At 32.9% G+C, this 5167-nt stretch overlaps 1 long non-coding RNA gene across 1 annotated transcript; it reads right to left on the reverse strand.

Annotated features, from left to right (window-relative positions):
• Positions 1–722: 722 nt before the first annotated feature.
• Positions 723–2183, reverse strand: LOC149487696 (uncharacterized). The gene is made up of 3 exons (XR_016315691.1): positions 1602–2183; positions 1413–1474; positions 723–1338 (listed from the first exon to the last, which is right to left on the reverse strand). It is a non-coding gene; the product is annotated as an uncharacterized LOC149487696 (long non-coding RNA).
• Between the last annotated feature and the right edge of the window lie 2984 nt (positions 2184–5167).

Genomic DNA, 5167 nt, shown 5'->3' on the forward strand with positions numbered 1-5167 from the left:
AAGTCATTCTTGCTAACTCGCCGCGCTGCCGCTGGCCGACTCGGGACAAACATGTATGGAGTCGTCATACAGTTATAATATTGTTATACATTTATTTAATTGTTGATTTATTGGTTTTATTTTCTTGCTTATAAACAAATAATCTTCTTTTTAACAACTACTTAGACATTATTAATAATTATTATTATTTCGTAATGTTTACTTTTTTACAAAATAATACAGGTTATAAATAATCTTTAAAATAACAAAAAATATTGTTACTCTGAAAAAATGAAATGGTACTCAATAACGCGGACTACTGAATTGATTTAGATAGAATTTGATGCTGACGTAGATATTACATCATGCCCAGAAATGAAAGGTAGGTACTATTTCTGAAAGAAGTTATAAACCCTAATTCTTCTCAGTCAAAGTCAAGAGTGGAAGATATCACTAATACAGTAAAACTGATGCGAAACTTTGGATGTTAATTTGTATATTTTTTTGTTAGTTGTTACTTAATCACGTCAAGACTACATTACCAATTTTGATAAAATATAGCTAATTGCCTGGATTTACACATAGGATACTTTTTATCCGAACTGAACACTTCTGTGGGATAAAACAGGATTCACGATAATATAACCTAATTCCACGCGGGCAAAGCCGCGGTCGGAATGATATTTTTTAAATAAAAAAATTGTTTTTAAAAAAACACAAAATATATTGACGCATGTATTTATTTTTTGCACTCTATTGCTTTACAAATAATCAAAATAAAATAGCCAGAACAAAGTTAGGCCCTGGTAGGGTAGGTAGGCAGGTACAGCAATGTGAGACGAACACTGACTTATTTATACCAATAATAATGTATTATAAACATTAAATTAAGTTAACAACAAAAATACATAATATTAGCTAATGTGAAAACGAATCAACAATGAAATGTGCACACAAATATTCATCCAAATCGGTTCATGTGATTAGGAGGAGTGACTGCAGCGCCATCTTCCGGGCCCAATTGTGTTTCCAGATCACCCAGGAACTCAATTTAATATACTTACACAAAATTTTTCGAAATGAAAACTCACATTACTATGTAAATATGAATATAAACCTGTTTTAGTACTAAGCAATTTCCGGCACAGGTGCAGTAAGTATAAATGAAATAAATATCAACATCAAATTCTTTATACAACATACTTATCTACCACCTACTAAGAAATGTAATTCTTGAAATTTTTCCTATTTTTTTTAAATATAATACTACTCCAATGAGCTCCTGTTCCATATTTAGTCCACCATACTTCCACTAAGTTCACCATGATTTTTTATTTCTTTGCACTTTGTTGCTTTTTGCTAAAAATGGAATCATGCGATAAAACCAGTAGAGCGTTGATAACATACATTTTTGACTGAATAAAGGTACTTACGAAGGAGTGGGTTCACATTGTGAACAATCAGTGGGTTTATTTTCCTTCTGGATTCCGGATTTCTGAAAAAGATTATCTATGCTATAAATGAAAAAATCTTACACATTCGTTATGTACTTAAAACAGGGGTACATATCAAACATCGTCTATAATACAATTATCATCAAATTTAAAATAAAACCAACTTACTTCATTAATTTGTTCCAATTGTAAGCATTATTTTTCCTCCAACCTTTATGTTTCTTCTTCTTATTTTCTTTATTGTCCCCATTTGTCTCATTTTGTCTTATCGTGTTGTCACCCTTTTTTACGATTGCGCGAGCGACACAAGTTCCCCGTGTGACGGCCGTAGCGGGAATGACTCGTGCAGCGATCGGGGTAGGAAGGTACAGGGCGGCTCTCGCTATATTGGCTGGTCGCGCGCTAATTTCAAGTATTTCTTGTTTATTTCAAAACCATCGCATATTTCAAAATTCTAAATCGGTAGACGTATAGGTTGTATATTTTATAGTTAATATCCAAAAATTCGTAACTTTACGTTTGTTATTTTGAAGATGCCAGAGATTATAAAAAAATAACAATGAGAACTTTGTATTTTTTTTCTATCGAGAAAATATCATGGAATCATGTTTCTAAAACGGTAGACGTATTGTGTTACTATTGAACTTTCTTGTCAAGAATTTTCATCACGACAACTTTAATAATATAAAAATTACGAAGGTTTAAAAAGGGCCGTAAATGTTAGAAAAATTAATTCATCACCTTAATGCCAATTTTCCTACAAATACCTACGTCAATCTGTGCAACATTCCGTAATGTGTAAGGATTAAAAGGATTTATATTTTTCGTTTAGGAATTTTCGCATTTTATGTGGTGTAAACTGTAGAGCATAGAGTATAAACAGAATTTTTTTATTTTTTTATTTTTTTTTATAGCATTGGAAGGCAAACGAGCAGATGCAATGGCCGATGTTGATGGCAAAGTGCGTCGCCCATAGACGTCCATAACATACGTTATGGGTGTTGCCTACCATAGAGGGGAATGGGATGGGATAAAAACGGTCTTAAGGAGAAAGGTGGAGCTAACCGTGAATTAGGTAGCGGTGTGCTTTTGGCCTTTAAGAAACACATATGCTTTTTTTTTGAAATAACTCAAGTCGTAGTTCCTCGGAAAGACAGTCGATGGCAGATTATTCCAGATCTTACATGTCCGTGGAAGAAAGCTACGGTTGAAACGCACCGTTGTGCTGCGCCAACCATCCAGGTGGTGAGGATGGTATAGGCTTTTGTGGCGGGCTGTGCGATGATGGAATTGAGCGGCTGGAATAAGCTCAAACAGCTCTTCCTATTACCTCTATCATTGACTTTTCGGTTTACATATGTATTTAATTGATTTTAGTGATTTGACATCATCACTCCCATCACTACATAGTATAAAACAAAGTCGCTTTCTCTGTCCCTATGTACCTATAATCTTTGGTAGATTGTGTACTATTCAACATTTTTCTAATTATATTGTATTTGTAAATTTATGCGTAGATTAAAGCATTAAAAATAAAAAATACAAATTCATTTACTTCCATACCATACATAATAAATACTAATGGATAACTTCGCATCTGAAACTCTATAACAAACTTTCCCAATATGAAATTTCTGGCTTTAATATTTAATATCTATTTGTACTGAACACATAGTTGGTTATCTTGTTCTATTATTTCAGTTTGAGAGTATATCTTATCTCTTATATTCAAGTAATTCATGAGATTAGATTTAATATTGTGTCACTTCATTAGGTAAAGCCTTTAATTTTAACAAATCATTCATTTATATCGAAATAATATTATTACGATAGGAATATTGATAATAATCGTCATATTTCATAGCTTGCAAATATTGTTATTACACATAACAATATTTGCTTATATATATTATATAATATATATTATAACAATCTATACTAATATTATAAAGAGGAAAAGTTTGTAAGTATGTATGTAAGTATGTATGTATGTATGGTTTTCACGCAAAAACTACTGGACCGATTTCAAAAATTCTTTCACCATTAGAAAGCTGCATCTTTACTGAGCAACATAGGCTATATTGCATTTTCAAAAAAATTAGAGATCCTTACCAAAAATGCAATAATGTAACCCAAGGTGTAAAAAAATCCTCAATAAAACTTCTGTCATCGCGTGCGCTGCGGAATCTATTGAAGATAGAACAAAAAAATGTTCTACAGTATTATAGAATGGATCAATATCTACAAGAAAGTCCGCGATACCATATGTCCATCTTCAGTAGTTATGTTACTACAACAACTTTTTTACGTTTTCAAAGTAAATAGAAGTGCCGACAGTAATCAAACCATGTTATCCATACACATATATTAATCCTTATCCCATTAAATGATGTTTTATTATAGACTGTTTCAATACCAGCAAAATACTTTTTAAATGAAAAGAATTGGATATTCCATTCAAAAGATATAACGAATTTAAAAGTGTCAATCTACAGAAAATAGTATACTGTTCGAGCAGGCCGTAGTGCGGGGGTCACGGAGGAATTCTACCAATATGCGTCTTGACGGAACACAGTGGGGTTTTGGTCGGTAGGAATCCGATATAACCCACGGCCCCTCCCCTGGAGGCCGTGGGTATCTATGAAAGATTTCCCCACTAAAACAAAAAAAAAAAGGCCGTAGTGCGGGACGGGGTAAAGGTGATTTTCATGTCCGACCTATAGTAGACTTTTCACTGTAAAGATATCGCTATCTATGCGGGTGAAACCGCAGGGCATTGCTAGTATATTATATAGCTTTCTAAAATATAAAAATTCAGTATAATTTTATCTCAATTTTATGTATGGCAATGTTAAAAAATCAAACGGAACTAAAATTTAACGTATCTAAACTTCTATTGATATCCAATAATAATTAAAGCTGTAAAAGTTAATTAAACCTCAAACACACATTATGTCCTTCAATATCCTGAATTCGTGCACTTTCTTCGAGTATTGCCAGTACAAATAGATAGAAATAAGAAATAAACAGATCCCTTCCCATTTCGTCAATGTTTACACGAGTAAGTAATAAAGTACTGTGCCATCTCCCGTGCGGTTTGTTATAGCCAAGGGACGGGGCTCGTAATCGAGTTTAGATCAGACATTGCCAAATATTACATCGTTGTGGTTTTTTAAAGGGAGTTTCGAAATTAAATTGAGATCTTTTCTGTTTTTAATATAGTTGCATTTACTCTACAGTCTCTACATTCCTCATTGATACGTTCCTGCAAAACTATAATAAATTGTACCTTCCTTAATCTAATCAAATGTGATTGTTATTGTGTGTGTGTTTCTCATTAGTAGATATTTTAGAGTAAATCGATGTGCTAATTAAGTGTAAAAATATTATAATGCTAATTAGTTTTGTATAACTCACGCTTATGTTATAAAGTTAGACCACTCAAGTAATAAATATAGCTTCTGGAATCTGTTCGAATACGAATCGTATATTTATAAAGTTACAATCTGATGCAGAACACTCTATTAATATGTACCCTATGAATCTCTTGCAGACTGAGAATTTACTGATGTTAAACAACTTTACAATACAAACCTTAGTTGGATCTTGTTGGTTGCTGGTCACGTAGACAGATGCTCGTCGACCAAGCAGTGTCCGGCTTACAATTGAACTGCTTCGTCGTCCAGATAAACGATCTTGTGGCACTGGCAACATTTTGCACACAATATTCTATA

This window comes from Colias philodice, chromosome 6 (genome assembly GCF_061535455.1).
Source record: "Colias philodice isolate Cphi_HAF_F1 chromosome 6, ilColPhil1 Martin Lab GWU primary, whole genome shotgun sequence".
NCBI classification, from domain to species: domain Eukaryota; kingdom Metazoa; phylum Arthropoda; class Insecta; order Lepidoptera; family Pieridae; genus Colias; species Colias philodice.